Raw genomic sequence first — 26,971 nt, forward strand, 5'->3', positions numbered from 1 at the left:
TGTAAGGATCGTAGAGCATTTTCTGAGACATCCTGGAATCAGCAGATTAGTATTCGGCGGAAGTGTTGGGAGGGGGGGTTGCAGTAGGTAAAGATCGGCGAGGGACACTAAGAGACGAATAAAGTAAACAGATTCGGAAGCATCTAGGCTGCAGTAGATATTTGGAGATGATGAGGCTTGCACGCTATGCACGAGACAGAGGAGAATGGAGAGCTGCATCTAAACAGGCTTAACAGTGAAGACCACAATAGTAACAAGAACCAGAAGCATAAAGATTTATTTGAGAACGTCGTTGAACATTGAGTATTACATTTCGCAATATGTTAGACTTTTATTTCAAATTGTTTACTGACTGACAAGGGAATAGTCCAATAATCTTTACACAGAAAGAAGATAACGGAAGAAATGCATTGTCAACATTTTAGCTGGAAAGAGGCACTGCAAGTATTAAAAAAATAGTTGAAGGCTTCCAGATTCGTAGAGTGCCAGCGGCGGTGGAAATATAACCCTACTTGCGCTGTAGCAACTGGGCATGCGCAGATACGAACGTGCGCGCGCGCGCGCACACACACACACACACACACACACACACACACACACACACACCCGAGGTCAGCGTTACATTTGTAAACAGGAGACATGACACAACCCGATCGTAATTTGTAAAGGACGTTTCATGTTTCCATTCGTTTATAGTTTGTCTCACACCACAGTACACAGTAACTGTTCTCTCGAATTATCCACACAAGTAACATCTATTACAAATTGTCAGTTGCTCTTTTCAGTGTTGGTAAGTACTGACAATACAGATAAAGCTGAATTAATATTTACTATTTATTTTGGTTTAGTAAGACGTGCCTGCTAACAGTGTAAGCAGGCTGTTTAGGTTTTTATATTGGTAACGCCAAGTAGCGCTCTGTCTGCAAAATCACTGGCTGTGCTGTGTGCAGTCTGTGGCTGGGTGGCATTGTTGTAATATTCGCTATTGTAGTATTAGGCAGTTGGCTGTTAACAGCGCGTATCGTTGCGCAGTTGGAGGTGAGCCGCCAGCAGTGGTGGATGTGGGGAGTGAGATGGCGGAGTTTTGGACAGAGACAGTAAACTTGTGAGACTGGATGTCATGAACTGATATATATATATTATGACTATTAAGGTAAATACATTGTTTGTTCTCTATTAAAATATTTCATTTGCTAACTATGCCTATCAGTAGTTAGTGCCTTCAGTAGTTAGAATCTTTTATTTAGCTGGCAGTAGTGGCACTCGATGTATTGCAGAAGTTCGAGTAACGAAGATTTTTGTGAGGTCAGTGATTTGTGAAAGGTATGGGTTACTGTTAGTCAGGTCCATTCTTTTGTAGGGATTATTAAAAGTAAGATTGCGTTGCGCTAAAAATATTGTGTGTCTGTTTAGTGTTGATCAGAATAAGTAAAGAGGGTAATGTCAGAGAACGTTCAGTTTTGCTCAGCTGTTTGAAAAGCAAATAAAGTAAGAGGTTTATCAGCACAGTATTTCATTAATTTTGCTAAGGGGACGTTACAACATTACCTTTTCTTTTCTTTCAGTTTCACACTAATGTGGAATCCACTTAATGTTCTCAATTTAGCGATGATGAAACATAAGGAAAGTCGTTTACAGCAGAAATCATCTTCACCTGATGGCGTACCTATGTATCATTTGTTAGTTGATTCTCTTCACATTCATTAAAATGAAATCGACATTTCGTTTGAAATTGTGGATACGTTAGAAGAAATCGGAAATAGCTGTGACAATTAGATGAATTGTGGTTCGGATGACATCAATTATGCCAGTAACAGTGCTGAAGAAGAATATCTTCCAATCCTAAAAATACCGTACTGTAACAGCTTTCAGTGACAAAGGAATAGCAGTGAAATATTGGTTAACCGAAGGAAGTAAAAAAAGCCTGAAGTTACGCAATGTGCAAAGGCGTTTTCGTTTCGTAAAATCGAAGTGTGAAATGTACAAATGGAAACATGAATTACATGAAGTAAAAAGTATGCGCCAAACAGACACCCGAAATCATCTGAATGGAAAACTGTTCTAAAGATTTAGAGCTGCTCGTGAGATCATATACCCGTTACCGATGAAGATCTATGAGAATAGGCCTTCCGAATTGGATCTGGCAGATATGATACGCGAATTGGGATGGAAGTCATTACAGCAAAGACGTTTTTGGTCGCGACAAGATATATTTACGAAATTTCAGTCACCAAATTTCTCTTCCGAATGAGAAAATATTTTGTTGAGCCCAACCTTCATAGGTAGGAATGATCATGAAAATAAAATACGAGAAATGAGAGCTCGAACAGAAAGGTTTAGGTGTTCGTTTTTCCCGCGCGCTGTTAGGGAGTGGAATGGTAGAGAGATAGTATGATTGTGGTTCGATGAACCCTCTGCCAAGCACTTAAATGTGTGTTGCAGAGTAGTCATGTAGATGTAGATGTAGACATGAGCATGGCTAGTGTCCAGGCTTCGTCGACCTAGAGAAAACGCACAGAATAGGAAGCCGCAAAATTACCAAGTTAATGTCACGTAAACGTGCAGAGCAGCTGCCAGTGGTAGACAATGCTATACAGAAATTCATAGGTGACGTAAAGACGAAACTTACTATTATCCACGCCAACTGCTGTTTATAACACTGATCAGTCAGGTTCCGTGAAAGAATTGCGTGCGCACCGCAGTTTATCATGCCTGGGTGAAAAAAAATGAATGCAATGACACATTCATATACGATAATGCCAGTGATAAGTATCGGTGGGTAACTGTTTCCGCAGCTGTATATCTGTCTTCAAGAATCGCAAGGTAGATTAGGACCAAAAATAAAAAATGCACTGTTTAGCTGCAAAAATCTTGTAATCGACGTATCAAAACCCGGAAAAAAGGGAAAGAATAATTTTCATTTCGTCCGAAACGTATTTCTACTAGGTGCTGAAACTAATTCATTGAATTTGTCGGATTGGTGGTCTGGACATAACGACGTCTCTGTTTTTGTGGAGGGAAACGAAAAATATGTAGATGCAATGAGAATTCCACCTGGGACTATTAGTGCTGTTCAAAGATTCAACCGCTCGATAAAGAATTTTTTCGACAGTGGAAAGCGTTTTTCAGGAAATTATCAGACAACATAATTTCCGATACCTCTCTCTCATTTCAGGTTTATCAGCAGAAAAAGTATTCTTAAGCTCCAGTCATGTGTGCAAAGCTTTACGAACTTGATCAAGCGTGCTTGGTATGCAGCGCCATATACCGAACAACGGCCAGGACCGTTTCTAACTCCATCCAAGTTCTGTCTCAATTAATAGCCGTCGTCACTACGAAGAGCCTGAATGCATCGATTTTTCCTTTGTCCGGTGTGCATAGTGCAAGAAAAATGTACGAATGTATGCTTTCGCTGCGATATCCGTTAATAAAACATTCTCTGGTTTCAAGCCGCATCAAGTGGTTTACTGCCCACGAGCTTTCGGCAGGGATCTCCTCTGCCATTGTCAAGTGGAGACGGTGGATTGCAGCTGAGTACAGAGTGGGATCCGGTGTTGAGAGAGTTGAAGCGGGCCTGGAGGGCGCTCGGCCAAAACATTACCATATATGGTGCAGGACCGAGCACCAGTGACGTCACGAGCGATGGCGCGGCTATATAAGCACGGCAGTGACTACCACACGACAGTCATCGACTTGAAAATGGCAGAGGAGATCTCAACCGAAAGCTAGTGGGTAGTAAACCACTTGACGTGGCTTGAGACCTGAGAATGTTTTATTAATTGCAAGACAAATGATTGTTTTTGTTATCCAATAGACACTTCGCATTTTTGTGACGACTACAGGGAACAAACAACTGTTTCACTGATAGTCAAACGTACAACATTGAAACATTTTATAAGAAATTGCCTACAGGAACTGTTACAAAATGTAGTACTGCTAGAGAAATTTCATTTCAACAAACTACAAGTCGCCTGTAACATCAAATACTGCCAGGATTTTATTTTCTCTGCTAGCCTCTTTTACCATAATTACATGTGCAAGAATTGAACTGTCGATTTGAAGTTATTAAAAAATGTTTGTATAGTTCAAGCCAGATTTTCACTGGAGCAAACAAGCTAACAAGCACGAGCTAAACAGAATCCTGTATGGTGTACTATGTAGGCCTCTTGGAGATCTTTTAACTGAACACTTCCCCAGTTACCTAATCGGAAAATGGAGACCAGCAGTTTAACGTGGAATCCAAACCACATGTCTTTCATGGGCACTCCAACATCGGTTAAAAATCGTAGTGAAAATGTTGTGGTCTGACTGGGATTTGATATCGCGCCCTCTGGATCACGAAGCGCGCGTTATACCACTAGGTAATTTTTGTTTTAGAAAGAAAAAAGATAAAAAGAAGAATATGACCATTAGACTTACATGCGTAGTGGAAACGCTAGCTGTGTCACTTCTCGAGATAATACTCGACGTCTGTTTATAAATTTCCCCTCAATGGTAATGGGAGGCTGGGGAAAATGGCTGCCGACATGCAAGGAAAAATTTTGGACAAAAATTAAGGAGAGATGGAGATGCAATTCAGTGTGAAGTGCACGATCTCCACGCATGCCCCGCTTCCATACCTACTGAGACACTTAAATTCTTCCTTGCGTGCGCCATTTTGCACACTCTGTCAAGAACAGTGCTCTCGCCATGCAAAATAATCCTCACTAAATAGCAAAGTTTCGCAGTGTGGCTCTTACAAGGCAGAGTTGTATCCTTTACTCCGAATATTAGCTCCAAAAACTAATAACACAGCGTTCATAGGCAATGTTCGCTACCTCGTGTTCTCTTCCATTCCGTCTAGTATAAACGACTCTACCCACGTACAAGCGAATGGTAGTGAATTTTCTGCAAATGCTCATTCGCCCGTGTTCGCTCCCATTCGCTCCATTATAAACCAGGCTTTGTGCTTAAAATTGGTGTCTGTGAACTCCGGATAATTCGGCTTCTCGGTGCTGTGCGTGATTCGCCGAGTCGTGCTGTAGGCGGGCAGCACTGTACAAACCGCCGTTAGAAGCTGTTCTTCGTACGCTACAAAAGTAACTTCAAAATTTTTTACAAAAACGCGCAGTGCCTCTTAGCAGCTAAAATTCCCGCATTTCTTTCATTGCCTTCTTTTTGTGTAAAAACTTTCAGGGTAGGTTTCGACATGTATTATTGGACCAATTCCTAATGAGATTTAGTACTTCCCGGGAGACTGAAACAGTGTGTCAGCTCGAGACACGAACTGCTTCTCATGACACGTAGTGGTCAATTCTACGTTGCAGTAGTGTGGGCGGATACTAATTATCTTTTCCTTTGGATCACGCAAGACCGAAAGAGGTGAGGAGGATTGTGTTGCCAGTAGAGAAGCAGTAACATCAGATGTGGTCGCTCAGGAGAGCTCAGTAACTTCAAACGTGAGCCAATCACTGGATGTTATCTGCGTAACAGGTTTGTCCGGGGCATTTCAACCATTCTAAAGCTGCCAAAGTCAACTGATGTGATTGTGAAGAGGGGTAGGTGACGAACAACCGCAGCTAAACCGAAGCCAGATGGGCTTCATGGGCGACGGGCAGGGACTAACGTTTATTGCGGAGAGTGGTTGTAAAATATCACGTGAAATCAGTGGAAGAAATCATTCTTGAGTTCCAAAGTTTAACCAGCAGTACTACTAGAAATATCACTATGCATAGGAAGGCAAAAATAATGGAGTGCAATGGCTGAGTAACTTCTCAAGAGCCACACATTTCTGTATTTCATCCTGACACTTGGGGTGATGTAAAGAGCAATGCCACTGGACAGTGAATAACGAAAAATGGAAGATTGGAAGAGTGAATCACACTGCATCCTGTGACAAACCAATGGAAGGGGCATGTGAAGTACGGTGTAGGTTGAGTCGTGGAATGGGGGTGTTTCTCGTGCTTCCAGTAGAAGCATAGTTCTGAGTCGATGACTGTATTAGCGTGACAATGCACCATGTTACAAAGCAGCATCCGTGAGACAATGCTTTGGGAACAATAATGCTCCAGAAATTGACTAGCCTACCCAGAATCCTGACCTAAATCTAACTGAATACCTTTGCGGCTGGTTAGAATGTCTACTTCGTTCAAGACCCCACTGTCCAACGTAACTAACTTCTCTCTGCTTTTGCCTCTAGAGAAACAGTGAGCCGCCACTCCATGTGGACACCTCATTGAATGTGTTCCCAGAAGAGTTCAATCAGTTACAAAGGTAAAGTGTCTCCTAATATGACCCGAGATGCTTTTGATCAGATATGCAAAGAAAGTTCCACCCTCATCTTCAAATGATTATTAGAGACACAGGTGATAACGAGGCGCATCCTATTTTTTTCTAGATAGTTACCAGAAATGTACATTTAGTACATAATTATAAAGCATTCGACAGGTATATTACCAAATAAATGACTATGAAAGTGTTATTATTAAAGGGAAGGTTTGTATACCCATTTCCTTTTAGAGAAGGAAAGAAAATAACGAATAACACAATCTGTAGCTGCTAATAAATGCCTGTGTTGCTGACTACGGCTAAAATATGGTCCGGTCGGAAAAGTTCACAACAATGGGCGAAAACTATATACACCAAGAAAATTAGTTTCAGGGAAACATGTGCAAGATTTGGAGGACGATTTAATATTTTAGACTAATAGGATGACTCATGGTACGAAGACCCAAAAATAAAATGTCTTCCAGTCAAGCAAAGAAAACATAGACCTAGTAATATATTTTAAATTCGTTCGCTGTTTTTCATTAATCAGATTTGGCGACGCTTCAAAGATAGTGCTGATGTTCCTTATCTAGAAAACGCAGAATTTGGAAATATAATTTGTTATCATTATAAAGAAGAGAGAACTTATCATCTTAGATAAATGTCGGGATTCAGGTACGCAAAGTAAATGTATTTTTAAACTCATGTTAAAAGTCGGTTAGGGGAATCATTGCAATTTCGTAGGTTCTCTTAATGACTCTTCCCAATATAAATAAAATAAAAAACAACACAGACTCCCAGCGGTTCTAAAATTCCAGCTCTCACCATGTTTTTTTTTATGTGTTAGTACTTATATACATTAATTAAAAATCTCTTGTGTAAAATAACTTTCTAAATGGATTGTTGAAAGGACAGAACATGACACAGGATGTGCAAACAAGTTGGATTTTACCAGATTTCCTCTGTCAAAAAGCTGGCTGCAGCATTAGGATTCATAGTTTTTTACATTCTGTTGCACCTAGAACTGAATTAGAGTTATTAGATGAAATAACGAAAGACTTAAGAAGTAACATTCATCTATCAGAAAGAACACTATGTTCACCTATGACTTTCAGTCTTATTTCTAACCACCACAAGTGCAACTACGACGATAGAATCGTCTTGAAGTAGGAAAATTTAGTACCTATTCTCATTTCAAAAAATTTGAATAGCGTTTGGCAAGTGGAAACATTTAATGTCTTCATCAAGACAGTTCGTCCCTAACAAATATCGATATACACTAAAAGTTCACAAATGGCCTGCACGAAATTATCCAGTTCACAGTCGACTGGAAATAAAGCCGACACTCAAAAGTAAAAATTGAAGTCCTTCAAAAAAATGTTACATGTCCGTGAACCGTGTGGAAGAAAAGATAATCTATTCGTCATAGTTAAAATTACAAATGAAAGAACGTGGCTGATGATCCTAGAATAGCGTATGAGGAGGTAACCACAAGTCCATGACTAGAAAAGTCCACAATACTTCGATCATTATGTTTGTTGTTGGTTTCCTCTTGTAAATCCTGCTTCCATTGTTAAATCGATGCCCGTTGTGAGGAGCATGTAATTATTGATTGTTATACACGATATTCCACTCGGGCGCTGGCGAGCCAACAGATTACTTCGACGGCAAACAAGGCGTTAATCTTGCGGACGCGGTGGTCCTAACGCTCTAATAGGAGTTGCCGTGTCGGCCTTCCCTCGTGTTTGCGACTGTAATATTCCCTGAGAGCGGCAACGTTTATTGTTCACGCGGGGTATCTCCACTGATTTATTGCGCACGGGGGAAGCACAGCCGGGACCGTTTTTGCGGTTGTGTTTCTGTTTGCTGAATTGTGGGATTCTCGAATACTACATTTATTACGTATACATCGCCGGTATGAGGTTTTTCTGGATATTGTTTCGGTTTTGTTGAATGCTGAGCTATTATTGGACCGTCCAGTTACCTTTTCTTATATGGATAATGGCCCACACTATACGCAAAATTTTAGTCGTACAGCCTCTGGCAAGTCGAGACAAATAGGAATCGAAAATATGTGTGTATTCACAAAATTGGATGATGGAATAGACAAGGAAATATAAAAGTCGTAGAGAGAGACGAAATTTGTGTACAAGAAATTGAATTTGTTGGATGTAGTATATCTGTCCAGGCAGAAAGGTTAAAAGAGGGTATGAAGATGTGGAGGCCAGCACCGTAGCAGTAGAAATACTGATACTTTATTTCAACATCATTGTCTCCTGTAAATAAGAAAATGTTGAAAGATTAAAGTATTACCTCGAAAGGCTGACTTACTCTCGTTTGCTCTTCGCGCACTCAGGCAGAGAAAAGTCCTAGAAATTATGAGAGAAGCTGTCTGACCCAGCATGAGAAAAAATTCAGGTGCAACCGCCGTTAAAATTACGGTAACTAGCTTGCGTTTCTCCTTAATTTACGCTATTATATTTCGTACCAGAGAGGAGAGAATTATAACTCGGAACATTGTTCAGATTTTCACTCCAAGCCAGCTCAGTAATAAAAATTTAATTTATTTTCTGATTCTATTTGTAATAACATTTACGTTTTGTGTGCTGCAGTTATTTAACTGCGAATACAAAAATTACACTGGAACTATAATGTTTTTCCGAAAGCGGAAAAATGTTGCAAGGTGCAACACGATCATATACTGCATTGAAATTAAGAGTGTTGACATCTTATCAGTACTGCATTTAATTCTGCTTCACTGAATACAAATATCACGTAAGTGATTTTAAAGTAAGATGAAGTATTATCAAAAACCGGTCTCTGGTTAAACATAGACTTAAAAAGAAGCTATTGAAAAATAAGACAAAGTTCCATTTTCAAGGTGGGTAAAATTGTTTGAAACACTAAAGAAAATGAATTCATTTGGAAACAGCACATGTCATACGGTATTTCTCAGTTTCAAGTTACAGGGCAATGCACGACCGACACAGTGTGGCTTGACCGTATGGATCTTATATAAGTACTTCCAAAAATACATAGGACTTGATCCAGTAAGAAATTCTGGAACTGACGAATTAGTAATAGCTTCTAAAAAGCTGTAATATATTATGCAGTTATTAAACAAATAAAACCAAAAATACTTACAAGTGTTGCACAAAACGCAGACTCATGTCTCACAATAGAAGCAGCAGAAAATTATAGAAACTGCTTTCACCATCTCTGACGCTCATTCTTATATGTAATTCTAAAATCAGTCAATATATTGCAATATCGACCAGGAAACATCATCTGTAGCTAGATACAGTGCGCTGAAGATACAAAGCTCCTGCTTCTTATGTCCAGCTTTCTTAGATATACAAAAATGGCTCTGAGCACTATGGGACTTAACTTCTGAGGTCATCAGTCCCCTAGAACTTTGAACTACTTAAACCTAACTAATCTAAGGACATCAAACACATCCCAGCCCGATGCAGGATTAGAACCTGCGACCGTAGCGGTCGCGCGGTTCCAGACTGTCTTAGACGTAGTGCGATTAAGAATGTGTTTCTCCAAAAACTTTTAGCTTTTATTTACAGAGCATCGTAGTAGCGGATCTGTAGTTGTAACACCCACAGCAAGTTTGTACCTCTTGGTACTTATAGATAAGAGTTTTTGCTTATGCATGTAGTGTCCAGCCGGGGTCAGAATTAGCGAGGCCCCTCGCCTTTTCGTTATGCTGAACTGATAAGCTTTACTGTCTATTGGACGGCATAACAGGAAATATGGTACAGTCTTACCGACATTGTGCCAAACAGAAAGTGAGATGCCAACAGGACCCAAGTTAAGAGTTAACAAAGCACAAATTTTAAGAAAAAAACATTTAAAAGAAAGGTTAGTTTCCATCTGACGTAACACGTGGACGAAAAATAGTCATCTACGAGCATCATAGCGAGCGACAACAACATTCTTCACGAAGTGCGCTATTTTGAACGACACACCGTGGACATCTTAAACGAATTTTTAATCGCATCCCAATTTTATTTTTCACGCCAGTTTTAAGGGATCACACCGCTTGTATCAGTAGATACAGTTATCGACTGTCAAACTATCGAAACACACGCCGTCCTCCGCAGAAAATTTATGCATCCGAATTCTTCGTGCCACAAAGGGGCTAGTTAACTAATTAACACGCTTTTTGCACCCGTATTAACAGCAGTTATTAGTTGGTGTAAAGGACGGGAGAAGGATCCTCCTTTACACTCAGTGTAATGAATAGCTAAAACCCACGGAGACACACATTTTTCGGCCACACATGTGACAGTTCCCACCGACCACATCTGAGGTGCTCTACGAAAGCAAAAACTGTTTGCTGAAGTGAGCCGCAGATGGTTTCCTAGGAAGATTTCATTCTGTTAGCTGTTTTAAAACTTTCGGTTGACGCAGCAACTAAAATATTAATCTAAGTGTAAGACAAATATAAGCTACTTGTGACGTCGTTGGCGATGGTTTATTTTATGTTGTAGATACATTATTAATATAATAAAATGCAGGGTGATGTGCATCGATGATGAAGAAATAGTTGTAACCAGACCAAAATTAAACAAATAAATAAAATAAAATAAAGAACAACCTTTGACTTTTAAGGTACTGGGTTATTCGTTTTAGTAGCGGCGTGTCTAGAGTACACATGTAGTAGAAAAACGAAGCTCGTAATTTCTTAAATGAGACTAGCGAACATAGCCCCACTGTTTGCTTATAATTCCGAGACAGTAATACGCACTATTACAAATACTGATAATAGACTTTGAACATTATCAGCTCTTTACCAAAATCCTAAGAGAATGGTAAGCCATTTTGCAGAAGCAGTTAAGGTCAATATCAGGACAAATCTTTCAGTAAGTTTATAGGGGAGTCAGAAATTCGTTACGTATGTTACTTCAAAGGAGCGAATGGTCCTTATACAGTGATTTTCATGTCAGCAGGATGTTTTACCATTCTTGTTACATGAAAAATAGTTCAGCAGCGGAGTCAGGTGGGCAATAATTAATATCATTATATACTCGCAATAATATCTTGAGGGCAATAAAAAAATTCTGCGGAGAGGCGACAGTGCGTCTGAATATGCCACAGGGCGTTCCCAGCAGGCGTCGCAGCTGCCCGGAGCTGAGTTGCGAGAATCAGTGCTTCGGCCCGATCGATGCCACACGCCTGCCGTTGCATTCATCCGGCCTTCAGCGATGAGCTGCGAGTAGTGGTCAGTTTATTGCAAGCACCTCACTCAAGCAGCGGGATTGAGCTACCTGACAGCAGACAGCATGCTTTAGAGCGATTTATTTCCGAGCATCCTTTGATAATGTTTACAGTACTTAACATTGCTCCGCCAACAACTGCACTCTCGTTCCGAAAGCATCTTACGGAGGCCTATGTGTATAGCCTCACAAACAATAGGGATACAACTCAGTTTTAGACTGCCTAAAGTGACATCTTCAGACAGATGCGTCTGTTACCGCATAACAATTAACAGATTCAGCACAGGGTTTTGTCTCATAGTTACATTTCTTATTTGTCATCAGTCTTCTGACTAGTTTGATGGTGCCCGTCAGTAATTCCTCGTCTGTGCGAGCTTCTTCATCTCACAGTGGCACCTGGAAACTACACGCTCAACTATTTGTCTTACTTGTTCCAATGACTTCCTCCGCAGTTCTTACCTCTACAGTCTTCTCTAGTAACATCCAAGTTATTCCTTAATATTTTACCACAAGTCCGATCATCCTGCCCTTCTTCGTTACAGTGTTTTCGGTATGTTCCTGTCTTTGACGATTCTGTGGAGAAACGTCTCATTCCTAACCTTATTAGTCCTCGTAACTTCCAACTTTCCCATGTAGCACCACATCTGGAATCCTTCTATTCTCTTTTGTTCCGGTTCTCCCACAGTCTGTTATCACTGCCATTTAACTTTGTCATTCAAACGTACATTCTCAGCATACCGCGTATAGTAGCGTCAATATAGCAACTAACTTAATGTTTCATAATTGACATGAGATTTTTAGTTCCTTATGACGTACATACTTTTTCAGCACTGCATTTAGCTTTCCTACTGTTATACCGAAGTCAAGGTAGCCCCTGAGCGCCGGCAACCCATATCACGCCACAGAGGACGGCGTTGTCTATGTCCAAGGCGTACCAAAAGCACCATGGTAAACACTGGCAATTAGCATGGAAACAGACATTCCGAACACTACTTCCTGCAGGCGGTCCTCGAGCCACGGCATGCAGGAAGTATCGCTACGCCAAAACGTGACTGGCTGGAGACAGCTATTTTGAGACTAGAACCAGCCCTGAAGTTCAGTTCACTCCCGATGCCGACCTCGTGTTCTTTGACCGCTGAAGATAACGTCTTCGTCTCTGAAATGGAGTCTTACTAGTGTGTGTGTGTGTGTGTGTGTGTGTGTGTGTGTGTGTGTGTGTGTGTGTGTGTGTGTGTGTGTGTGTGTGTGTCTGTGTGTGTCTGTGTGTGTTACCACGAACCTTTGTGGAAAGTTAGAAGTGAACTTTTGTTTGCCTCAATTAGGAGACTTTTACTAGCATCGTTATTGTTACCTTTTCGTTTGTTGTTAAGTCATCAACCTTGTAAACTTATCTCAATAAAAGTTGTGTTTGTGAAAACTGGCGAATTTTCAGTCACAACATCTACGTAACAACTTATCCAATATGTGTATGTCATTAATTTTTGGTGCTTTTCGGATTTTACATACATAATTACAACTAGGTGCGTACAATAACTAATGCAACGCTTTTCCTCTGAAAGCAAGGTGGCTTTTTTAAGGATTCCAATAAACCACATTATTTTCGCCTTCTTAGGCTATAAAACCCAATTTTTAAATATAATCTATGTTCAGTTCGACGACCTTACGTCTCCTTATTAGGAGGGCGTCTACGCCCCAATGGTACCAACTTGCTGATCGACGTCGGAACCATCGTGTTGCTGTATCAATAACCTCCCCATCATCTGCGTACTGCTACCGCGGAGCGCATTCTTCACTGGGCCACATGTATGGATATCGGAATGTGCGAGATACGGGCAGTATTGTGGATGAGGGAGAACAGTGCAATGAAGTTTTGTGGGCTCCTCTCGGCGCGCAGGATTTTGTGACACCTTGCGTTGTAATGGAGGAATGCTTTTATTATGTGGCGACAAACACACTGAAGTCTTTTCTTCAGTTTTCTTAGTTTAGCAAAAAAACACTTTAGTATTGATCACTGCAACATCAAACAGACCAACTCTTTTACAGTGCTAGAAGATCGTCGCCGGCCGAGGGCGCTGCTTTGATCTTTTGCTTCGGCGGAGATGTGGTGTGGTGCGATTTCTTGGATTGCCGTTTCGCTTCTGGTTCAAAATGATGAACCTGTGTTTAATCGTCTTTGTTGATATTAGAGAAAAAATGTCTCCCTCAGCCTCGTAACGTGCAAACAATTGCGCACGGATGGTCTTTCGTTGCTCTTTATAGACTTCCATTGGGTGGCGACGAAGCCAGCGGAGACTCACCACTGAGTACACCGACTGGTGGACGAGTGCGTCAGCAATACCAAGGTATTTGATTGCGATCCGTTGATCATCTCGAATGAGAGTAACAGTACTTTCCAAGACTGCAGGTATCACTGTTGTGTGCGGCAAGCAGGCATGCGATATGTAGTTTCGAGAATGACTGAACTTACTGCGATGATGACAGAGGCCTCTACCAACACACTGTTCTTTTGTTCATTGCCAATTCTTCGTAGACATTTAGCAAGCGCCTATAAATATCATCGATGCCCTGTTTTTACTCCAAAGATACTCAGTGACAGCTCTCTGCTTGGTACGCAACGCTGTTACAGATTCCATTTTGAAGGCAATGTATAGCGTCAACAACCGAAGTATTCCACGAAGTTCAACAATATATTCGGTATCTTTATAAGCGAAACTGAGAAATAAAAAATGTGTTGTATTACTTATTGAACTCCCCCAACGCCTCCCCGTAGAGAAGCTGTTTTTTATGTGCTAAGAAGTTGCACATAGAATGGAGCATGTTATGATGATTTCATACGTGATACGCTACCTGTGCTGCTAGAACATGTGCCTTTATAAGTACGACATAACATGTGGTTCATGCACGATGGAGCTTCTGCACATTTCAATCGAAGTGTTCATACGCTTCTCAACAACAGATTCGGTGACCGACGGATTGGTCGAGGCGGACCAATTCCACGGCATCCACGCTCTCCTGACCTCTACCCTCTTGACTTTCATTTATGGGGGCATTTGAAAGCTCTTGTCTACGTAACCCTGGTACCATATGTAGAGACTCTTCGTGCTCGTATTGTGGACGGCTGTGATACAATACGCCATTCTCCAGGGCAGCACCAGGGATTCCATGCGACGGAGGGTGGATGCATGTGTCCTCGCTAACGGAGGACATTTTGAACATTTCCTGTAACAAAGTGTTTGAAGTCACGATGGTACGTTCTATGTTTCCATTCCATGATTAATGTGATTTGAAGAGAAGTAATAAAATGAGCTCTAACATGGAAAGTAAACGTTTCCGGACGCATGTCTACATAACATATTTTCTTTCTTTGCGTGTGAGGAATGTTTCCAGAAAGTTTGGCCGTACCTTTTTGTAACATCCTGTATATTCAGAGAAACAATATCATCATACCGCCATCACTTCTCGCTTCTTTCCACGAAGCCAACGTCCTTCCTATACACCTGCGGCCACCCTTGCCTCTCAGGCACTTTCCTTCCATGAATTTAGTGGTCGACCTCTCTTCCTTCTCTCTTGTGGAGTCTATATCCAAATTGGTTCTTTGTGCCATCGGTAAAGTCATTTTATCGATTTCATCTAGAAGTACACTTCTACTAACGCAATTACATAGTGTCAAAAGCATTTAATTTACTAGAAAGTAATGCTAAAATGAACACTGTACTTCAATCCTTTCGGCCAAGGTGCCCTCATGTAAAAACATACTATATAAATGCTTAGTATATTAAAATTCGTTACATTTTACTATTTGTGTTTGTTGTTCTCATATTGTCACAAACAGAGAATTTATTTGAGAACAGTGTCGACATCTGCTGTCAATCTGCGGTACCACAAGAGAAAACTGAATGTGCAGTCTCATGGATGCTTCTGAGGTATCTTTGTACCTACCACCAGCCGGTTAATGTCTTGTGAGTTTAGGTAAGATAATTTATTTGTACGTAGAAAGGTGCATTCTTGAAGGTGATAACCGAAGGTGTCTTTCAGAACGAAAGCTAAGTGACATATTCATAACTTTATACGTGTCTCCAAACAAGGACATTGTGAATCGAAGGTTGTAATAGCATAGAAATTTAGGACATTATTCGCGGTCTTTTTACTCATCTTAGATGATATCAGAATGTCCTGAGTCCAAGATAGACAAAGGCCACTTACAGATGAAGAATTTATAGAGCACCTTAATTCGTCTGTGTTTGACGATATATCCGATGATCCTGGCGATAATTTGGAACAAGAGAACAATGATTGGAGGTAACGTTAGACGTCTCATATAATACAATATATTGTAACCTGAGTAGCCTAGATCTAAGAGACACTGAGATAACCACGAAACACTCTTCCCATCCAACGACAATGCATCGGCAACGAGAATATTACTGTTGCCTAAAAATTTGATACAGCGAAGCCAAAGCAAAGCTGAACAAGAAATACATCCATTCTGACCGTAACAGACTGAAAGGTAGATTTGAATTTCCAGATTGGTAAGTCCGATGCCTGTTCACGTGCTTTGCATCCGGACACGGCGGGGCAACAGCCACGCCTATTGGGCATTTATTGAACTTTGCACCCGAAGACAACATGCAGTTATCTGCTGTTGAGACCGACCACGATTTTCTACGGTTTATAGCCGGCTTCTGAACCTCAAACATATTCCATTAAGTAGGGGCTGAAAAAATCTGTACGGCCGTATGCGTATCTCAAAATCGACTGATGTACGTTTTTTATGACTATGTCTTTTTGAAATAGCATTTTTTATTATAGATTCTGGAGATCCACTTATCACTGGAGCACAAAAAAATGATGACAATGAACAAGACTGTGCTGAAATAGATATTGTGTCTGAAACTGATGTGGTGGACGTTGTTGATCTATAGTGGCGTCATAATTTTGGGCACTTAACACTTAAAAAGGATAAAGGGTGGAGGGAAAGAGGAGTTGCTCTTAGCTAGTGCATAACCTTGAGAGTCGATCCAAAATTTTTTACAAAGTATTTCACTGATGTTCTAGTGCAGAAATGTGTGGAATGCACAAATATTTATGCAGTTTACAGAAGTGTAGGTAATTTTTCTCTTACAGCAGAAAAAGAAATACTTTAACTTGTAGGAATTCACATTCTGACGGGAAATTGAAATACCCAGGATTACATGTTACTGGGAGCTGCAGCTACGTATTTCCCAAATAACACACACTATGTCAGTTAATCGTTTCCTAAAATGTAGACAAAACTTACACAGTGTTGACAAGTAATCCTGATAAAAATGATCGGTTTTGGGAAGTCTGGTCAATACAGAATTGCATAGGAGAACGTTTGCTGAGTTTACCAGTAGGAGAACATGTTATTGACGATGAGCAAATGGTGCCTTCCAAGTGATCATTGAATGTAAAACAGTATGTGAAGGGCAAACGGAAAGCAAAGGGAATAAAAATATTTGCGCTCTATGGTATAAGGAAATCAATGAAGGAAATGTGGTTATCATTTTCGATAATTATTTCATAAGTTGTAGTCTCATGCAGTACTTGAGAAATAAAAATATGTACGCCATAAGTACGGTGCGCTAAAACCGCTTCAAGAGTCTACCACTTTCGAGTGACAGAGACTTGAAAGGTGCCAAAGGCTTTGCTGAGGAACTGATAAATGAAGATGGATAAGTTATAGTAACAAAATGGTACGACGATAAGCCATTCACAATGGCGTCTATTTTGGGGGAATTGGAAACAAAGATGTGTGCAAAAAGAGGGATAAAACTGAAAAGAAATATGTTGAAGTTGAGCGGCCCGGAGTTATTCAAGTTTACAATCAACATATTTGAGGGGTCGACAGGACGGATTTCCTGATCTCATTTTATCGCACATTCATCAGAGTGCGAAAGTGGACGCTTCGCATGTTTACTCATGCAACTGTCATTGCATGTGTAAATGCATGGCTTGAGTACAAGAAAAACGCACCAGAATAAGGTATCCCTAAAGTAAGAGCCGGCGAGAGTGGCCGAGCGGTTCTAGACGCTACAGTCTGGAACCGAGATACCGCTACGGTTGCAGGTTCGAAACCTGCCTCGGGCATGGATGTGTGTGATGTCCTTAGGTTAGTCAGGTTTAATTAGTTCTAAGTTTTAGGCGACTGATGACCTCAGAAGTTAAGTCGCATAGTGCTCAGAGCCATTTGAACCATTAAAAATAAGACCCTTGGTTTGCAACACTTTAGGGCTAGTGTGGCCAGAGTACCGAAAAAAAAAAGATAAGCCAGCAGAAGGGGACGTCCCATTAGTGATAATCCAAGGCAATCTCCAAGTACTTCAAAATGAGCTAATGCGGAAGTTCGTACAGAACCTCATGTTCGTTTGGACAACGTTGAGCATTTTATAGTGGTCAGTGATAAAAAAATCATTTGATAGGTGTAATAAACCGGGCTATAAAGGCAAAATCAAATGTTATTGTGCAAAATGTAACATTCACTTTGGACCAGATAGAAAAAAATTGTTTCTTCGATTATCAAAATGATTCTAATGGCTCTGAGCACTATGGGACTTAACATCTGTGGTCATCAGTCCCCTAGAACTTAGAACAACTTAAACCTAACTAACCTAAGGACATCACACACATCCATGCCCTAGGCCGGATTCGAACCTGCGACCGTAACGGTCACGCGGTTCTAGACAGAAGCGCCTAGAACCCCAAGGCCACACCGGCCGTCTCGATTATCAGTCTTCACAAGTGTTAAACAATAGTAATGTACCCTTCCCAGGCAGTGCCTAAAAACATTCCAACTGCTCTTCATTTCGCCTATGAGGTAGGCACTTATATGGGAACTTACTATACGCTACGGTGGCAGACGTATACAATGATTAAAATTTGTACAGTTAGGCTACTTTTTTAAATTTCTTTCTTGGTCATAAGCCCCTTCATTTCACATAGGGGTCGGAAATTCGTCTCTAAATTTTTAAGAAAAGAAAAACGAGCCAAAAGTGCTTAAGCGATGGCGCAGCTGGTGTCGGAATAGCATATTGATTCACTACGTGAATCAAACCTGAGATAGTTTTCTACAAAATGACATTTCTGCCAATTCTGTAAGTTCTCTCAATAAATTTCTTTGTCATTCCATATTTGTACAGTCCTTTTTGACTCAACCCGCCCCCCTCCACTCACGAAAGATGCGTTCCGGCGTTTCGGATCTCCGCCGGCGCAGCCGCTGGCAGCTTCCGCCCTCGACGTGAGGACCTGCGCGGCTGCTCGCGAGTCTGAGCCAGGCGACGGCGCGTCTCCGCTCGCGACCGCCGTGGCGACAGCGGCGCGTCGAGCGCGAAATTAATTTTGCTCGCCGCCGGCCGGCCTGCCTGCCTGTCTCGTTTAACCGCGGGCCAGACACGGCTCACGCACACAGTCGGCAAGTAATTCTTCCTCGCGCCACGCCGCTTCGCTCTGATGCGTTCTAACCACGCCTCGTCGCTGCCCGCTTCCAAACAACCTGCACGCTCTCTGTTGTACTGATTGTTGGCACAATTTCATTTCCTTCTATTCAGCAGCGTGCAAAGCGCGTAACACTGCGCTTCCCAACTTTGAAGAGACTGTTAAATATACTGCTGCGGCTGATGTAGCTTTTTTGGTGTTATAACGTTGCTCTTTGTTTCAACTGTCCGTCTCGACCTCTCGTCGTTCGCAAACGAGCATTCTCTTGAAATACCTTCAAATATTCCACACACAGGAAATGTGTTCTTTTTAGGTATGTTCACCGGCACGACACCACAAGTTGAGGTCCTTGCCCAGTGGAATATCAAATTGTTAGAAAATTCATATTCCAGATCCCCCAAGAACAGCTGACGAAATAAACATTTATTAACTACTGTCTTCGACAATCTGAACATCACCACGCACCATAAAATCATTTGCACCGCCCTCTACTGCAAGGATTTTAACGTGACGCCAAAAAAATGCAGACCAAAGTACGTCACTGCCGTGAACAGCAAAATGCAGTATGTTCAACAATTTAGTCAATAGTTGTTAATGAACACCTTTTTTTGACTGTATTGCATTTTACTACATGCTGTAGGATGTTTTTTATTTTGTTTGACACCATCGTAAATTATATTATGGTACGTGATGATGACCAGATTATCATCACAGGTACCATAAATATGTATTGTAATTATGTAATAGGCGTATTTAAACTGTTTTAGCATGTAATTATCTGAACTGTTTCTTATTTAAATTGTTTTGTTAATTAAATTGCATTGTGTATTATTGAGAAAGAGAGGGAAACCACGCATAGATACATTTTGAGAAAGAGCGGGAAACAGCGCGCAGTAATACATCTGTAATGGTAGCAGGGATTGTCTGCACCAAAAACCATTGTTGGCGGCGAGACCGCACTTTTGTAGCATTGAGCGTTGGAAGCGAGCAGTTGCGAGTAAGATGTGAGACGAGGCAGTCGTAGCTAGCGAGACATGAGAGGAGGTCGCTGTAAGCGAGGTATGAATTAACACTTTGAAAGAAGCGGTGTGCTCGCCAGCCACTCGCTATATGTAGCGCAATGCTAGTTTTTAAGAATTTTTGTAAAGAACTATGCCCCTTGTAATTGTTTGTCAAGATCGTTCTCAGAATATAGTTATGTAATTTTGATGGAAAATTAGGTATGTAGCGCAACGCTACTTTTTAAGAATTTTTGTAAAGAACTATACCCCTTGTAATTGTTTGTCAAGATCGTTCTCAGAATATAGTTAACTTCTACCAGATGAAATGCATTAAGAATTTTCTATCCCAAAATCATTCACGTAAATGCTTTACGGAATTTATTGTTATCATAAAAGAAAAGTCTAAACTGAGCTTCAGCTTTTATCAAATCTAAATTTAACTTCAACTTAAAGAATTCCAGTCACAAAGTATTATGAAACTCCACCAGCAGCGTATAATTATGTTAAAGAGAAGTAAGTATATTCATTCCACAGTTTGCTGTAGCAGTCAGATGGCGATCCAGTATAAATAATTAAAGGTAAGAATCAGTCTTAATAATTTCAGGTAACGACTGAGGGCCACGGCGACAACACATTTTATGTTTCGTCGTAATAATCAGCAGGTAGTCTTGACAGAGCAGCAGTTAAAAGATTTTAAGAGACGCAGCGTTCAGTCAGCAAGCAAACGTTCATCCAATATTAGACGGGAAGGTTTCACTTGGCGATATCCATTCAGTACGACATTTTAGTGAATCTACTGTGGATATGAATATACTGACTTTGATAATAGTGTGAATAAGTTACTGTTAAGTGGCGCAACGCATATACTAAAGTGTATAACTTTTATTCACAGGTCATCGGCAATTCTGTTTGCTTTATTGATTCGGCGTTGAAAAGTGTTTGTTCAGTGTTGAATCCGCTTTGAACAGTGATATATTTTGTTGCGTGTGATGATTATAGACAATGTCCCGCAGAATAATTACTCGTTCTCAAACTGATAAAACTTTTTGTAGCGTGTGATGATTATAGACAATGTCCCGCAGAATAATTACTCGTTCTCAAACTGATAAAACTGTACAAAATACTGATGAGAGATTCTTTTCTGGAATAGGCAGTAATAATACGTGTGAAAACCCTGATTCTGAAACGTTAGGTGAACAGACATTTAATAACTGTAACAATATGGAAGCGTTTAACGAACAAGTAACTTCAGAAATGTCCACAGACAATGAAACGGTAGTGCAAAATAATTTGGCATTAAATGCAACAGACGGTACACAGTCACAAATTCCGCATAGTAGACATAACAGTTTCAGTAACGAAACCACTACAATGCAGTCAGACAGAGAGACTCCATTAAGCACTGATTTAGATTCAAACGGTACACAGCTACACAACCTGCGTAGCAGATCCAACAGTTCTCATGACCAAAATTCCGAAATTACGGAAAACGTGACGCAGTCACAATCATCTGAGGATGTTCAAATGAACACAGATCTACAGCCTTTAACAACGAATACAAATACACACAGAAGTCAATCCGAAACGGATCCAATAATGGCATTTTTGCTACAAATGAGACAAGACATGAATCAAAACTTTAACAGAGGGTCACAAGAATTAGAAAAAAGGTCACACGATCTAAAAAACGAAATTAAGGCAGAACACGCACACACAGATCAGAAATTAGACAACATGTACCAAAATCTAAAACACGAAATCAAAGTAGAAATTCAAACAGTCGCTGAAAAATGTTCACAATCAACACAAGAATTACGCGACAAAATTCAAGAAATATCCGATAACCAAGCAACATTTGCAGTTAGTATATGGGAAACAATGACAGAAAACTTTGCTAAACAAAACGCTCAGATTGATGAACGTTTTAACAATCACACAGAAAACTGTCTGATACGTCACCGTAAACTGGTGCGATCGCAGGATAAAGAACGAAAAGAATTACTACAAACAATCACTAAACAGCGTCAGGACGACAAAAAGAAAGTGTTTTCCCAGGGCAAAACATATGTAGACAATCACATACAGTCGATCTCGGAAGAAATCGAAACGGTCAAAGAAACAAATAATCAAATACAAGACAGGCTTACAGAAATCCAAACACAGACAATCGATGTGAAAACTTCTACAGACACTGAAATCCAGAATGTTAAAGATAAATTAACAGAGGACGTTCAGACACTAACTGACAAAATAGAACACATAGAAATTAACCATGACACAGAAAATTTAAAGGCAGATTTTAAGAAAGTCACCAAAAGCAACCGTAAATTACGAAACGAACTGACAGAAAAGATCAATGAACTCACTACAAGAATAGATCTTTTAGATACTAACAATGACGAGAGATCAGACGACACTGCACCAGTCCCAGTGCAACAGAACTCTAATAGTAATAACACGCCATTGACAAATATACAACAAACTATCACAGATCTAAAATCGCGTAATGATTCATTGCATCAGCAAATAAATTCTCTACAGCAAGAGATAGCGGACGCACAAGAAACCGCCGCACATAATCATTTTCAACAGAACACACACCGTTACGAAATGCCTCAGATCCATAATACATATAATGTTGGTAGACTTCAGAGAGTAAGAGATTTTACCCAGGAAGAAAGACACCCGAATCCATATTCAAGACAATACGACAACACTTACACACACAGACATGACAGTTTTGATCACAAACATTTTCTTTCAGTTAGAAAGTTTAAAACATTTAAAAACGACAGGGCGCAAATACATCCGTTGGATTTTATCCAACAGTTCAGGGGAGCACTTCCACCATCATGGCCAGTACAACATAAGTTAGAATTTATTGTCAGTTTTCTTGAAGGAGAACCAGCACGACGAATGCGACCAATTGCTAGACAATGTTTTTCCGTAGAAGCATTTGAGGAAGCATTTTTATCAGCATATTGGTCTGACACTACACAAAACAGCATCAAAGATCGGCTACTTAGTTTGCCAAACTTTGAAAATTCTACCTTTCCAACAATCACACAATTTTTCGAGTACATGGTGGAACAGAACCAGTACCTCAACGAGCCATACAGTCAATCGGCATTAATACAGCTTTGCATTTCAAAACTGCCCAGAGCTTTGAAAGTGTCATTACTGACAGGGCAACAAAAGGACAATGTATCCGCTTTTAGAGACATCTTACAACTATTAGAAGCACACCAGGCAGACTACGCATTTGTTAACAAAAATTTTTCACGACAGAACGGAAAACAAACAAACTCAGCTACTTTTGAACAAACACGATTTGGTAATAACAATCCGAGTAAACGCTTTCGCAGCGAAAATGACAACGAAAACAAGAGTAATGAAAAACATTATACTGACACGGTAAATTTATATTCAGGACAGCAACAGAATCCGAGACTTAACACGCAACCGAATAGGTCAAATTTCCATATGAATCATCGCTCAGATAATGCGACCGGAGAAGGCCATTACGCGGGTCGACCGCAAAATGAACAAAAACAAACGTTTCTACAGGGTGCAGGTGGGCTGCCGTACAGTCACAGTTATAACGACAGGAGAAAAGAAAACGAACACAGACCGCCGAGGACGTTCCACAATGACAATTTTAACGGAAACTACAACAGGGCCCAACAGCTGCGTTACCGTATGAATGTACCAGACACCAGATTTCATCCACCAGACACTGCTAATAATCAAAACGGCAGAACTGTACAGTTGATAGAACACATACCAAACTCCCAAGCTGAAAATCACATATCGGAAGAATTATGACTAGAGAAAACCTGCAATGAATCTCTTAATGTCGATACTAAGAAATCACACAGAGAAAACATAACGACCGAAAATGCCATTACATTTGACGACGTGAGAGACACATTGTTACAGGAAAAACCAATCCTACAGAAAACAATATATCACCCAATAATAGAGATAAATTTACAGTCGCGCAATATTTTAGCGATAATTGATTCAGGTTCACCTATGTGCGTAATTAACGAAGACACATTTAACAGATGCAATAGCAATAATGATTGCCCAGTATTTCCTTTAAACAGAACGAAGGTCAAGGGAGCTTTTGCAGGAAAAGGCATTGAAGTTAAAAGACAGACACAATTAACATTTGTTTTTGCAGGGGAAACGTTCCACAGTGATTGTTGGATAGTTCCGAATTTAACAACAGACATGATATTAGGAATAAATTTTCTTGTTCAGTACGATGCGAAGATTGACTTCAAATCGTCATACCTCACACTACAAAAGGAAAACAGGGAAGTGATCGTAAGATTTCAAAACACAGTATCCTCCGAAGAACAAAATATGCACAGGATCGAGATTATTACTGATTCTCAAGATAACGATTGTTATATCGCACTATACACGAACACACTTAATAATGACTTGGTAGAGGAACAGGAGTACAATATGTTCGAGACAATTACACGCAAGGTAGACAATAGTGTAGCAAAATGCGACGCAGAACGCACAGAACTTGAAAATATTCTGGTACAACACAAAGCAGTTTTTGCCAATGTTCCAGGAACAATGACAGGATTTATGTACGAATTTCAGGTGAAACCACACGAGACTTTCAAAGCAAAGCATTATCCAATCCCACACATACACACAGAAGCAGTTAAGAAAGAATTACGAGCAATGATCGATCAAGGAATAATAGAACCAGCAGCCAGCCAATATATAAATCCACTACACATTGTTGAAAAGAAGGATGGATCACTACGTTTAGTTTTAGATTCACGTCAAGTTAATAAAATAATCATTACAGAAACCGACCGACCACAGACGTTAGAAGAGTTACTGCAAAAATTTCATGGCACCTCCATTTATACTACACTCGACCTCAAATCAGGGTTTTGGCAAATCCAACTACACCCAAATTGCCGAAAATATACGGCATTCCTTTGCTTTGGGGAATGCTATCAATTTTGTAAACTTCCGTTTGGACTAACGATTTCGTCTGCCGCCTTTATACGAGGCATGAATACTATTCTACCACAAGATCTGAAAAACAAAATTACTACATATGTCGATGACATTTTAATTGCAGCAGAAAACTGGGAACAACACAATCATACTCTTCAACAATTACTGAATACATTCGAGCAGAATGGTATAACTATAAACTTGCGTAAATCTGAATTTGGTAAAGCGTCAATAAAATTTCTAGGGCACATTATCTCACAAACAGGTATCGCACCAGACCCTGACAAATTGCAAGCACTGAAAGACATCGACGTGCCAACAAACAAAAAGGAACTTCGGAGCTTTTTAGGTCTTATCAATTATTTTAGAAAATTTATCCACTACAAAGCATTAGACACGCCCTTGCTATACCAGCTTACAAGTAAAAACACACTTTGGTCATGGAATGAAGACGTTGAAGCTGAATTCGAGAACTTGAAAGAAGCATTATTAAAAGCACCTTTGTTATCACACCCTGACCCAACACAAAACTTTTCCGTTGCAACAGATAGTTCAACCACAGCACTAGGAGTACATATTTTCCAAGAAATAAAGGAAGAAGATAAGACAGTCGTGAAACACATTGCTTTTGCAATCAGGATACTTTCTCCAGCAGAGCGCAATTATTCTGTAACAGAATTAGAGACACTATGTGTAATTTACGCTTTTAAGCGATTCCGTCATTTTCTATATGGCCGACATACAACAATATATACCGATCACCGAGCAATCCAGTTTTTATTGTCAGCAAAACTTACGCACGATAGATTAAGCCGCTGGAAATTATACTTACAAGAGTTTGATTTTACCATTATACACATTCCAGGCACGCAGAATACTGTTGCCGACGCATTGTCGAGGTCCATTCACAATAAACGCATGGAGAAAGAAAATACCTTTTGCTACAACAACCATAGTATTATGTATATTAAACAAGTAGCTTTCGAAAACTTTATATCAGCAGCATTACAGGATATAGAGAGAGAACAGCAGAAAGATGAAACACTGAAAGAGATTGTAACGCTTTGGAAAGACAGAAGTAACGCTAAAGTCAGACTTCATTACACTGTACATCAAAATATACTCTTTATTCGATCATACCGAGACGGTAATAATTGGCTTTTATGCATTCCGGAAGGGATCGTAAATAAACTGATATGGTATACACATCTAAGTTATGGACACTACGGAGCGAGGAAATGCTTTCTGATTCTGCGACAAAATTGCCACTTTAATAACATGGAAAAACACATAAGAAAAGTAATAGCATCATGCAAGATATGTCAAAAAGCTAAATCATCAACAGTGTCACACATTCCACCATTGTATCCCATCATACCGGTCAAGTTAAGACACATGGCAGCAGTGGATCTTTTCGGTCCAATCCCCAGAACAAATAATGGTTATAGTTATATTTTTGTAGCTGTAGAACTAACATCCAAATTTGTAACATTTTCTCCACTAAGGAAAGCAACAGCAAGAACAGTATCAAGAGCGTTTGTAAGAGATTTTCTATCAGTAGTAGGACGTGTACAGAAGGTTATTTCGGATAACGGTCCGCAGTTTAGGTCAGACGTATGGAAGAAAATGTTAGAAAGTAAGAACATAACACCTATTTACATATCAAGATATCACAGTTCTTCCAACCCATCAGAAAGAATAATGAAAGAGATCGGGAAGTTATGCAGAATTTATTGTCATAAAAGACATACAACATGGGATAAATATATTTTACAGTTTCAAGAAGTGATAAATGCAATACCCAATGAATCTACGATGCTATCACCAACCGTAATACTGACAAATAAAGACCCACCGAACAAAATTACCGAACTAATTACTTTTCCTAAGACGCGTAGGCTTCGACATTGTGAAATAATAGACACAGCATTAGCAAACACTAAAAGAGCTGCAGATCGGCGGAAGAAACAACAGAAGCAGGTAAGTCGACTACAGAAGTACGAGATTGGCGACAAAGTACTGATTCGCACTCATTTTCTTTCCAACAAA

This window comes from Schistocerca gregaria, chromosome 1, assembly GCF_023897955.1.
Source record: "Schistocerca gregaria isolate iqSchGreg1 chromosome 1, iqSchGreg1.2, whole genome shotgun sequence".
In the NCBI taxonomy this organism is placed as follows: Eukaryota; Metazoa; Arthropoda; class Insecta; order Orthoptera; family Acrididae; genus Schistocerca; species Schistocerca gregaria.